Source organism: Mustela putorius, unplaced genomic scaffold (assembly GCF_011764305.1).
Source record: "Mustela putorius furo isolate JIRA1106 unplaced genomic scaffold, ASM1176430v1.1 tig00000117_pilon_pilon_pilon, whole genome shotgun sequence".
NCBI lineage: Eukaryota > Metazoa > Chordata > Mammalia > Carnivora > Mustelidae > Mustela > Mustela putorius.
In genome coordinates, this window is record NW_025421286.1 from 1,625,594 (window position 1) to 1,639,364 (window position 13,771).

Below are 13,771 nucleotides of genomic sequence, written 5' to 3' on the forward strand. Positions count from 1 at the left end.
AGGTAGTGCACAGCTGAGCTCAGCAATGAGTCAGGAGGACATTTCATACCACTAGCCCATAGCTGACACACCTGATCCCAAGGGCTGCATTAAACTTGAGGAAAAAACAGGAATAAAAAATGCACCTCCAGACAATCCCAACATCCACTGACAAAGTGTGGTCTAAAAATACAATGGAATATTATTCAGCCTTAAAAAGAAAGGAAATTCTGGGGCACGTGGGTGGCTCAGTGGGTTAAAGCCTCTGTCTTCAGCTCAGGACATGATCCCAGGACCAGGGTCCTGGAATCAAGCCCCACATCAGGCTCTCTGCTCAGCAGGAAGCCTGCTTCCTCCTCTCTCTCTCTCTCTGCCTGTCTCTCTGCCTACTTGTGATCTCTGTCTGTCAAATAAATAAAATCTTAAAAAAAAAAAAAGAAAAGAAAGGAAAGGAAATTCTGACGTATGTTACAAATGGATGAACCTTGAGGACATTATGCTCAGTGAACAAAACCAGTCTCAAAAGACAAACACTTATATGAGGTACCTAGAGTAATACAATTCATAGAAATGGAGAGTAGAAGAGCAGTTACCTGCGGCTTGAGGAAGGGGTGGGTGGAGAGGTATTTTTTAATCACCACAAAGTTGCAGTTTTGCAGGATAAAGTTCTAGATACAGATGGTGGTAATGTTTGCACGACAGTATGACTATACTTAGCAGTACTGAATTATACACTTAAAAATGATGAAGATGATAAATTTTATGTTATGTGTATTGTACATTACTTTTTGGAAATAGTGCCAGCTATTATTAAAACAAACAAACAAAACTTTAATGAAGCTATGGACAGCTTTATACAGTCTCCTTAAGATTCCAAGGTGATTTCTTTTCCCACCCCGCCACCCAAGCAGGGATAACCATTATAAATGCTGTCTCTATTCAACAGACTTAGAGCTGCTGGCACTTTGGGGAAGTAGGAATATTTCTAAAGTGGTGACTTCTATTTAAGCCTGGAATTAACTCTCCTGATGGATAAGGGCTGTGTTAAGGCAGCAGGGTTGTGGAAAGCTCTTTAGCATTTCATAACTTACCCTCTACCTTCAACAGCACCTGGCATTGGCTCTAGCTATGAAAGCATCACCCCTTGGCAGAGCTGTACAAGGACTGGCATCCTTTCACAATTCTTGCTTTACAAAATGTTTTTTTAAAACACCTCTGCCCATAAAGGCAATACAAACAAGTTGCCTGTGAGTCATAAAACTATAGAACACACACTAAGTCCATGTAATAATCTTTATGTAATTTGCTCCTTAGTCATTGTCTAGCCCATTAAGTAAATATGCAGCATGCATTTCTTTGAAAATAAAGCCCTCTATAAAAACAAGCATTGTAAACACACAGAGCAATAAAGAGTTCCACAACAAGTTTCACCACAAGGAACTTTTAAAAGATAAAAATAGATTTGTTTTGAAGTCATTCAAGGTGAAATATCAAACAGGATTTCCCCCAAGACAACTCTGGGCATTAACTGCTTTTAAAATTACATCAGAAGAAAGTCACGATGACCTATCTGAGCAGTAGGCACAAATGCAGAAGTGTCTCAGCAGAGGTCAACTTTGCACAAAAGCAGCAATAAGACCCAACAGGTAGAACATAGAGTTCAACCATTTGGCTTCCTTTCCTAAGCCTGACCTTGGCCACCCTTGCCTCATTTCCACACAATAAGTCTGTCCCCAACACTGCCCTGCAGAGAAAGAGGCTCACAAGAAGGGCATGTGTTCTCTTCTCAGCACTGTACACAATAGAAAAGTTGGGAAATTTTTATTGCTTGCAAGGGATGGAGACAAAAGTTAATGTTGCTTCATACCTAATCTAACATGATTTATTCAAAGTTCTTCTCCTTATAAATAAAATGGAGAGAGTTGAACTTCACAGAGCAAAGTAGGATTCTATTAGAAAGGTCCAAGAATAATTTGGGAGAAATAGGCATCATCACCTACATAATACACACATGAACACTCATATACACGTTCACACTCTCTCATACACACACACACACACTCACTTAAACATATACTTATATGCATACATTCATGCATGCCCAACTTCACACATACATACACTCTCATATGCTTACAAACACACTCATGCACTCATCCTCATTCTCAGATACACAGCAAAGGGTTGGTGAGCTCAAGACTCAAGCACTAGCCCTCCTGCCCACAGAGCCCGGGGCAAACCATAACTGACCATGACACCTACATTTACCTTAAAGCTCAGACTTACCTCTCAGCCCTTCCCAGCCCTTCAAGCAGCAAAATTCTTTCATCCAGTTGGCTCTCTGATCTAAATTTCTTCATTCTTAAATCCAGAAATCTTGAAAGGTCAAATCAAGCACAAGTGGAGATTCATATCAATGGACTATTAATCATTTTTTGCCTATTTGTGTAAAGGAGAAAAGATATATTACTATAAAGGATATCTTATAAAGTTACTTAAATATCAACCTGATTTTTTTTTTCCTATGGCTTATTATTTAATGATGACATCACCTTGAAATGTCTCCAAAAGTGTGTGTGAGAGAATAATGTTCTACTAGAGGCTCTGATCTGGGACATGGACTTTTATGGGTCAATCCAGATGTTGTGTCCCTTGTCTGTAGAGTTTGATGAGCTGCATGGACATGCCATCTGAATCCTGAATGCAGAAATGAAATGGCATGACTAATATGCTCCAGGGATCTGCTCAGCTTCCTAAATCTCTCCTTCCTTAAAGAAGAAAGGAAACCACTTTATTTCCATTTTATTAAGTTTATTGAACAGAATTAATATTGTTGAATTAAGCTTAAAAAATATGAGCATCTATCCTTCTGCTCAAATTTATCCTCGGAATGTGTGTGAGAGCAGTGGGGTGGGGGTGGATGAGCATGTATGTGTTTTTCGAGGAAAGAGAAGGGAGGACAGGAATTTTCTGGTTGAGTCAGTTTCACAGAAATAAAAATACAGGTATATGTGTTCAGCCTCCACCACCATCTTCTTCAAGCCTCAGGGGCTACATGGTCTTTCTGTCAGTAAGTGATGACTTCAAACAAATGGTTAGCAAGGCTAAGGGCCTAGGTAAGACAAAGACTCATGTGAGAAAATCAGAACTTTCCAATGAATCATTTTTTTACCAAATAGTTTAAGAAGCATGACCAATAAGTCCTTTTTCCACTGTGTCCCAGAACCAAGACCCACCCCAATGTTATCCTTTATGTGTGTCAGAGTTCTGGGATGTCTTGCTCCTCTTGCCAGTTCATCACCAGAAACAGAAAGGGCAGATGCCCAGAGAAGAAGAGCAGTGACTCCTAGTCACATTTGCAAAGTTAAGTGGACCGGAGATAATAGGGATTGTGTGACCTCAGGAGAGAAGGGTAAGCTTCCTTTTCCTACAGTGTGCTCCCAATCCCTCCCCTCTCACTTCAGAGAGGCAACCAAGATTATCCTACTACCTGCAGTGGCCACCAGTCATATCTATGCCTTGCTGATGTCACTGCTAGCCTTGCATGTGAGTAAACAGACTGCACACTTCAATAAATAAAATATAAAGAAAAGAGAGGTATATATCAAATGTAATTTAAAGTATACTAGTTTAAAGTCAAATACAGGAGGAATTGGTAAAATACACCAGGATCGGGGTGCCTGGGTGGCTCAGTGGGTTAAAGCCTCTGCCTTCAGCTCAGGTAATGATCCCAGGGTCCTGGGATCGAGCCCCACATTGGACTCTCTGCTCAGTGGGGAGCCTGCTTCCCCTCCTCTCTCTCTCTGCTTGCCTCTCTTCCTACTTGTGATCTCTCTGTCGGTCAAGTAAATAAATAAAATCTTAAAAAAAAAAAAAAATACACCAGGATGTTGGGTTTCACAACACACATAACTGTTGGGCCCAGGCCCTGCCAACCCTCTTATTTGAGCAAACTCTAGTCTCCACTCATCTTTCAAGACTGGGCTGGCTCAGGAGTAACCTTCTCAGTGAATCCTTCCCAAAGAACTCCCCTCACCTGGGCTTCTCCTCAGAACCCTCTGCTTTTGCAGTACTAAATCACATTGTACTGTAACTTGGCCAAGAAGTATCCTTTCCTGGAGTTCAGAACTCTGTGAAAGAAGGAAGAATCTTTAATCTTTTGATCCATGGTTCAGTGCTTGGTACTAGCGACCCTAGGTAAATAAATGATGCTGAACATACACCTGGATCAATCTATCAACAGATATTTATTGAGTATCTGTCTTTAGTCCCCAAAGTGAAAAGACCCCTGTGGAAGTGAAGACTTAGTAGAAGACATGATTGCTTTCACTAAAGAGCTCATATTTTTTTGTTGTTGTTGTTGGAAAAGATACACTTGCATGGCAAAGTGTCTACTATAGACAGATTCTAAGGTAACCAGAGGTCATGAATGGGAATTTGACTAGTAAGGGAAGCTACATGGAAGACAGGCAAAGGTTTTGGGCATGGGGACTGAGAGGAAAAGTGATAAGGAAAGGAACACAGGAACTGAGAGGATTCTGAACACTAGAGTTGTGAACATAACCACTGAGCATTCAGTCTGTGTTAAAATACTTGCTGCCTCATTCACTAATCATGTGATCTTCAGGCTCTCTGCCTAATCTTTCTTTGTAAAACTGGGGAAAACACAAATTGTTTTTATGAAGACTGAATGGGACAATGTATGGGCAGCCCCTAGCAGATGCAGTGCAAAAGGGCTCCTCAATATTAACTATTAACATATATCAAGTGGGAATGAGCCCAGCTTGCTTACAAGATATAGACAAGAGCTGTGTGCATGTTGGTATCCACTAAGAAGTGTGCAAACTCTATTTTAGAGAAATATAGCAGACCTGCATTGTGAAGGACTTGGAAAACTGACAGAAGGATTTGAACATCGTGTGGGGAAAAACAGGAAGACCCCAAGAGGTTCTCCTAGCCCTGCTGAGAATAAGGAACTGCGCCCCAGACCTGGTCCTGAGTCACCTCACTTCATTCTCCCAGAGTTGAACAAGGGCCTGCCCAGCATACCAACTATCTAATGGGTTTTCCGACAAATCAAATCTTCTGTTGTGCTTTTATTACTGTGTAGAGTTTTGTTTTGTTTCATTCCATTAATAAGGAGTGCCTCGCACAGGGTAAGACAATAAAATCTCTTCTCATCTCTAACTTTGTCAACTCAAGTAACATGACCCTGTGTTCCTCAATTTTCGCATCTTCAAAACATAAATTTATCTCATCCTAGGTAGATAGTATCTACCTAGTATCTCATCCTAGGGAGGATGGCTATCCATCCAACATACTGGAAACCTTGAGCCAATGGCCCTAGAAAGACCTCAACCTCAACCTCTCCACATGCTGTTCCTAAGGTCTATGTCATTCTGGATGTTCTTCTTCCCATTTTCATATATCTGACTGTCCTTTACAGAAGAATGGTTTTCTCTTCAAACACCATTGCACATACAGCTATTTTTTCCCTCTCTGTTTCCCATGATATTTCTGATTTGTTCCAAGTTTCCATGCTTCTTTCAAATCATAGAAACTAAGATACAGTCTGTCACTGACTCCCAAAAGGTTTGGTTCAAGTTCCACCAACACTTGTAGGCTGGAGCCACATCATGCCTCCTCACTAGAGCTAATTGTGAAATCTACAAGAGTCTAGGAATTGGTTGAGAAACAGTCGGTAACTTGAAATCACCCACAGTAGGAGTATTTATACCATGACATCGGCATACACTATAAATCATGGCTTGATTTATTGTTTTATTGATTGTCTATACTTAAGAAAGTGATAGAGAAAATACGAATACTGCAGATCAAACTTTAAAATGTGTCTTGTCGGTAGACATTATATTGTGGACAGCATAAAATAATTGAGGAAGCATTCCTCCAGTGTTTGAAAATTACTATTGGATTCAACAAAGAAGTTGCTCACACCGTGACTTCATTGTTGCACTTTTGTCTCACTTATTAATGGTAAACAAAATGTCAACTAACATTTATATTGGAACCACATTCTGAGAACTAGCCCTGCATCTACTATCACTACCCACAAAACAAAATTCCCTGGGGAGAGATGGCACTTGTTAATTTCATTCCCATGAGAATCAAGCTGGCCAGCCCTCCTCAGCCTGCATACTGAGATAGTTGACCCCTCTCCTAGTTGCAGACCCTACTCTGGTCCTATAATCCATTCTTCAACCTGGCACTTCAACAAGCAAAAATGGCCCCTGAAGATAGCCATTTGTGGGTACTACTTACTCCTGTCTCTTTGCTCACAGGCTTTGGAATTTGAGAATTTCCCAACAGTGAGATGCCTCAGAGCTTGTGAAATAAATAGGAGCACATCTTAAGCAAGTCATATATAAATATGGGAAGGAAAATAACAATCCCTCAGGCTGGGCAAAACACATATTTAGAACAAACTATAAAGAAACTCGACTTGGCCTCATTTTTCCACATATTCTGTTTTTGCATTTTGGAAAATTTACAGCTGGGTACAAAACTATTCTTGCAAACTAATTGCACCTACAATCAGCTAATTGGAGGGGCAAGGATCCAGCTGTGCTTGCAATTAGATAATTGCTGTTGTAATTCCTTGACTAAGAACAATGATCATTTTTAGATAGGACTTACAGGTTTCCAAGTAGTTTATAGGCATCATGTAGTTATTTTTCCTAGTAACTTTACACACCATACACCTGTTAAAATGGTGAATCGAGAAGAGAGACCACAAGGCCAAAGCAGAAGCTCTCTGATTAGCATTGGAGAGAAACCATGCAACCCCAAACACACAAAAAGAACCATATCACTCATGTGTTTAAAACTAGCAAAAGCCGCTGGGATCTACCAAATACAAATCCACATTCTTTAGTAAGACATACAGGCTTTCCTTCACTGGATTCCATCTATTCCACCTGTGTCATTCCTACGCTTTCTCACCTTTATAAAAGCACCCTGGGCTCTAGATACATAGCTGTGTACCATTCCCTGTGCACAACATATTCCAAGGGACCACCACATATGTGCAAGTGATCTTCTGCTAAATGCCCTTCTTCATTCTTTCTCAGAAAATATCCACTTAAATGAGCTCAGCTGTCACCACTCTTGAGTAGGTTTCCCTTAATGCCACCAGGTAAAGTTGATCAGTACAGCTCTGCACTCCAAGGCAAAGTTGTTTCCTGTATTATAACTGAGTTATCCCTATGTAATTTTGTCTTTGCAATTAGGTTTTATTATGATCTTGCCCAGGGTAGGAATGGTTTCTCCTTCATCTTCGTATCTTCCTCCACCCCTGAGAAACAGATACAGGTTCAACAATGTCTATGGGATAAAAAAAATTAAGTCGGCCTGTCTAAGGAAGGCTGTGGGCAGTCAGTTCTAGTCTCTGATGAAGGAACTAGAATGGCTGAGAAGGAAATCTCAGGCCTCATGGTGGAAAAGGATGGGGTCTGATAAAAGTGTGTGAGGGACCTCAGGTTAACACAGCCCTGTTGCACAGACTCAAAGGATGAGCCATCTGAAGGAAAGTCTCCCTCTGTGAGAGACAGGAGGAGCTCTCCCTCCACCATATGGGCAAAGTAAGGTATGATTTCACATCCTGGACGGCCTCCTTATGCCACTTAAATTATCTTTACATTTGATGGTAACATAACTGCCAACTAAAGATGGTTTTTCTATCCAAAAGTGGCTTGATATATTTTCCCATGAACAAAAGTGTTGGCCCAATCAACCAAGCCAGTGTCAACCTCCCCAGGCATAAAGTCCAATCCATTTCACTCCTGAATTCTTCCTTTGTCCATCACCTCCTCTTTGTCTTCACTGGCACTGCCTCAGTGTTGGTCCTTCTCATCACTCACCTGGGTCACTACAACCACCTCCACTTATCTCTCTGGCACCATTCCTGAACTTAATCCAAAAGCTTCAGCTTGCTCCCCACCTCATATAGTATAAAAGTCAAAATCCCTTAAAGACTCTATGACCCATCTTCTGTCTAAATCTTCACTGTCCAATATGGCAGCCACTAGCTGCCTGGGGCTATTTAAATTTAAATTTGAACTAAACAATATTACATGATGGATTCCTGTCTCATGTTGAGGTCTTTTATCCATTTTGAGACAGGAATCCATCAGAATCCTGGAGGAGAACATAGGCAGTAACCTCTTCGATATCAGCCACAGCAACTTCTTTCAAGATACGTCTCCAAAGGCAAAGGAAACAAAAGCCAAAATAAACTTTTGGGACTTCATCAAAATCAAAAGCTACTGCACAGCAAAGGAAACAGTCAAGAAAACAAAGAGGCAACCCACGGAATGGGAGAAGATATTTGCAAATGACAGTACAGACAAAAGGTTGATATCCAGGATCTATAAAGAACTCCTCAAACTCAACACACACAAAAAAGGCAATCATATCAAAAATGGGCAGAAGATATGAACAGACACTTCTCCAATCAAGACATACAAATGGCTATCAGGCACATGAAAAATGTTCATCATCACTAGCCATCAGGGACATTCAAATTAAAACCACATTGAGAAATCACCTTACACCAGTTAGAATGGCCAAAATTAGCAATACAGGAAACAACATGTGTTGGAGGGGGTGTGGAGAAAGGGGAACCCTCTTCCACTGTTGGTGGGAATGCAAGTTGGTGCAGCCTCTTTGGAGAACAGTGTGGAGATTCCTCAAGAAATTAAAAATAGAACTTCCCTATGACCCTGCCATTGCACTCCTGGGTATCTACCCCAAAGATACAGATGTCGTGAAAAGAAGGGTCATCTGTACCCCAATGTTTATAGCAGCAATGGCCACAGTCGCCAAACTATGGAAAGAACCAAGATGCCCTTCAACGGACGAATAGATAAGGAAAATGTGGTCCATATACAATATGGAGTATTATGCCTCTATCAGAAAGGATGAATACCCAACTTTTGTAGCAACATGGACGGGCCTGAAAGAGATTATGCTGAGTGAAATAAGTCAAACAGAGAGAGTCAATTATCATATGGTTTCACTTATTTGTGGAGCATAACAAATAGCATGGAAGACATGGGGAGTTAGAGAGGAGAAGAGAATTGGGGTAAATTGGAAGGGGAGGTGAATCATGAGAGACTATGGACTCTGAAAAACAATCTGAGGGGTTTGAATTGGGGGGGGGAGGTTGGGGTACCAGGTGGTGGGTATTATAGAGGGCACGGATTGCATGGAGCACTGGGTGTGGTGAAAAAATAATGAATACTGTTATGCTGAAAATAAATAAATTAATATTTAAAAAAATAAAGTAGAGGATTGCAAAAAAAATATTACATGAAAACAAAAATTCTCATTAACACTAGCCACATTTTAAGAGCTTAAGAGCTACCTATGTCTTGTAGCTACTATATTGGACAGTGCAATTCTAGAAAATTCTGTGAAATTCACAGAAAATTCTATTGGACTTCCTTCCCCTTCCATCTTCCTCCACAGGTACACATTCATAATAAAATGGGTATAAAATCAGAATTCCTTCATGCTAATTTGATATGAATTCCTCATCAAGTATATTGATATAAAATAGTCGTGATGTTGATTATTATTAAATTACTCATAGAAACATTTTGACATTTCTACAGCAATTTTCACCTGAAAGTCACTGGAACTCCAAATGAAGAGGGCTCAGCACAGGCCTGTCCCTTTTCCAACTCTTGAAACCACTCTTTAGCCATTGAACCTCAATTTGCTCTTTTATTTGTAGCCCATTGTGTATATTACCTGCAAGTTCATTTCTCAGTATTTACTCATACCTAAAAAGCAAACAAAAAGCAATTTGCTTTCTCTCAACTTACAGAACTATTTTAAGAATAACTGAATTATTTTAAATGTCAAAAAGAAAACTGCGTTGTACCACAAGACTGGGTTGACCAGCATTAAGTTAAGTAGTCATAGAATTTTGGAGCTTGAAGGGACCTTGGAAGTCATAAGCCAATAGCCTCATTTTACAGATGAGGCCTCAACACTGAGAGGTTTGCCTGAGGCCAACTGATTAATGCCAGAGCTTGAGAGGAGGCTATGGTTTCCTGTCCCCAGCCCCAAGTCACTGGAAGCTACAGTGAAGGAGAGTAGGAAAACAAATATTTGCATTGTTCGCACAACAATTTAAGACTAAAGTATAAAGCTTTGTACTGAGTCAAATACCCTCTTGCCCAAGTCCTTCAAGTGCAAGTGGCAATTACCAGCATTTAAGACAAACTTGTACACATGTGTGGTTTCCTTTAAAACCAACTGATGCTCACAGGCTTTGGCCTCATCAGGCTTCCATTAACTTAGCTCAGTTCACGTTGATGACAGGTGAACCTTTCCTATGTGTCAGAAACATGAATGAGCAGTTTACATGTATGACCTCATTTCATCCTCACCATAATCCCACAGACTGCTACAATGATTACCTCCATTTTGCAGATTAGGAAATGGAGGTTAACAAGTATCATATCAATATCCCCAAGGCCACCCAGTCTATAAGTGGCAGAGCTGATATTCAAACATTGATCTGCCTAATTTGAGCCCTGAACCACCACAGTGTACTGCCAAAGAGTCAATCCTAGAATATTAACCCCAGTCCCATTCAGGACTCTATTCAACCACCAAAACTTTCTTAAAATACTTCCATGTACAATTCACAAGCTCCTTTCACCCACATTTGGGACCCTCAGTTTCTTGGTAGACTACTTCTGGTAGGCATACCACGAGCCTGTTTCATGTCTTATGAAACTATTTAAGTAAGCAATTTCAATCATCACCCAAAGAAGAACTCACAGCCGATTCAGAGCTGGCTTTGCTAGGCAGCCTATTAGTTAGGATGTCAAAATGTCCACCCAGACAAATGTCACCTACATAAGGAGACTATTCTTGCTGAGATTACTTGAACCTCGTAATTACCAGGGATTTCACAGAAAAAAACCCACTGATATCTTAACTGTGAGCCCTACAAAGCAAAATAAGTCTCCAGTGTATGCCCTCCAGGAACTTACCTCAACAATTAATTTGGAGAAGTTTCCTTGTCTCCCTTCACTGTCCCTTATGCTCAACTTTAAATATAATAACCAGCATTCAGTAGTTGAATTTTGACAGAACTGGTTTAGCACATTGTCCAGAAGCATGAAGGTTATTCTTTTTAATCATTACATAGTTGTTCTTAACATTAGACAGATATTACACTGAATACTGTCATTAACACAAGGGAACAAGATCCTTCAACAGCAGATCAACAGTCTTGCTAAATATAGTTCCTTTACAGCTATGGGAACCCTCTCCCCTTAGAGCCCCTTAGCAATTGAATAAGATCCTATGTCTTTAACAATGTTTCCAAATGACTTTGTATTTCAGGTCATAAAAATGCAAAGTAAATAAGTCTCTAGGGGTCTTGCTGGCTATTTCTGAGTAGACCAATTCCATAACACTGTTCATTCATTCAGTCACTCACTCACTCATTCATTCCTTCATTCAATAACCTTTTGTTGAATCAGCCCACTTCATGGGTACTGAGGACACACACACACACACACACACACACACACTTATTTTGACACAAACACGAAGTGTTCCTATTTATCCTAAAGAGGTCTAGTAAGGAAAACAGATAAATATCTGACAGTACAATGTAATAAGCATATAATGTAAGCAGTTCCTGCTGGAGCACAAAGGAGAGACACTGAATCCAAACCAGGAGAGTGGAGGAATATCTGAGTCATATACAAAGAAGGAAAAGCAAACACAAAGAAGCAAATGCATCTAAAATTAGTTGGGTGTATGAATGGGTGAATGAGTGAAGGAATGGATGAATCTGAGGAAGGTGATATGATAGACAGGCAAACAACACCAGTAAGTAAAACAGGGTTAGCCCAAGGTGCTGTGGCTGTACAGGAGCCCACATCTAGGCTCTGCTGAATAGATAGGGCCTCCAGGTATGCTTAAATGTGGAACAGAAGTTGCCAAACAGATAAAGGGTTTTCTGGGCTGCAGGAAGGGCCTGCTCAGCAGCATCAAGGAGAGCTTAACATATTTGGGAAACGTTTGATTTGTCTAAACCAGGGAATAGATTGGGGAGAGGAGTCCAGGGGGAGTGTTTGACACGTACTTAAGGTCACTGAGCAAGGACAGCAAGGACAGCAAGCAGAGGAACTTAGATTTCGTCCTGGAGAGGATAGGGACCCATAGAAAGATGGCCAAGTAGATGGTTTGTGCTTCAGAAAGATGGCTGCGATAATGATTTAGCAGGTGGCCCGGAGAAGTAACTAGCATTCTGAATTTACTGCAATCATTTCAAGGGAAATTATGAGGATCTGAAATAGGACTTCTGAAGTGGACAAAGGTAGACTAGGGAGGATTTTTAAATAGATATACATATTTTCAAGCACCTCGAGTGAACAAGTGACCAAACAGACCAAGCACAGATGCTGCTGTGATTACTCCTAGGGCAGAACCTTGACCAGAAGACACCAAAAGGCAGGTTTCCAGCTGTATTGCCCCCATATTTGCTCCCAAGTCACCAATTGTAAAAATGGACATCATTTCTTGAACACCTACATCTCGCCATATGCTACACATTTTATACACATTACCCAACCCAATCCTCCCCAAAACTCTTAAGTGCATATTAATCCTCCCATCTAGAGACCACGTAATTTGCCCAAGATCTAGGATTTAAGTCCAAGTTTAGGATGACTCCAAAGTCTTTGTTTAACCATCACAGTAGATTCCTTCACCAAATGTTGTCTTCTTAGAGTCCTGTTTCTTCCTCTCTCCCAAACCAGTTACTCTCATGCAACCTGGGTCAGTGCATAGAGCAACCAAATCTCTGATGCAGCCCTCTGGCCATTCATCCAGTTTTTTAGGATAAAGTCTAAGTTACTGAAATCTACCCTCTCAGCCCCACTTTTGGCCATGCAATCAAGTCCCAAAAACAGTGTGGCAGAAGCTGATGCCAGATTATTAATACAGATTGTCCCCTATTCCTCAATATTAGAACTCCCAGTTGTTAGCCCCCTGTTCCCCTGAAGAAAGACTGTATTTCCCAATTTCCTGTGTCTAGGTGTGGCCGTTGTGAGTACATTCTGGTCAACAAGGCTTAAGCAGAAGTGTTAAATGCATCTTGAGAAATCTTGCATACAGGGAAGAGAGCCACCCTCCATTGCCCTCTTCTTCCTTCCTCTGGCTGGAATGAGGACATGATGGCAGGAATTCAAGCATACATGGTGTACTATGAAGCCTTGGAAGTGGCAGCATAGAAACCTGGAAGAAGCCAGGGTCTCTGATGACTTGAGACCCTTTTAGCGAAACAGACATACTAACCCCGGACTTCTACCATCCAACGTTTTTTGCAGGGTATCAAACATTTTGCGTTTGATCCTCTGTTAATTTGAGTTTTCTAGCACTACTAACTAATGCTATTCCTAATGAATACTGGCTACAATATTGTGGGGGAGCTATTGTCTTTTCCCCTATTTTCTCTAAATTAAACACATGTCACCTGCTCAGTGATTCAGGATGACTCTCTCCAACAGGAAATCTGCCTATGCATTAGGGGACATTTATGTTCCTCTCCATACTGCATTTTACTGTATGAAAGAGGGAAATGACCAGAATGGAAAATAGCACATTTTGCCCCTGAGTGAGAAAACTGTCCAATCCCAATCATTTGTGCTCTGATTTTTCATAGCCTATTTTATGACTTTCATTCTCTATCATTAAATTCTAAATAAAACCCAACTAATCTTCTGGCCTATACAGTCCACAA

General features: G+C 40.7%; 1 long non-coding RNA gene across 2 annotated transcripts in view; it reads right to left on the reverse strand.

The window, feature by feature from the left end:
- LOC106005908 overlaps nucleotides 1-8,026 on the reverse strand; it is a 42,179-nt gene extending 34,153 nt beyond the window's left edge. The window contains exons 1-2 of one of the 2 annotated variants that reach the window (XR_001179622.2): nucleotides 4,016-8,026; nucleotides 2,266-2,418 (exon numbers count right to left, since the gene is read on the reverse strand). This is a non-coding gene — a long non-coding RNA (uncharacterized LOC106005908). Of the gene's footprint in view, nucleotides 1-2,265; nucleotides 2,419-2,531; nucleotides 3,678-4,015 lie in introns of those variants that run through there. The other variant, XR_006609577.1, reaches the window with a different exon arrangement.
- Nucleotides 8,027-13,771: the final 5,745 nt, after the last annotated feature.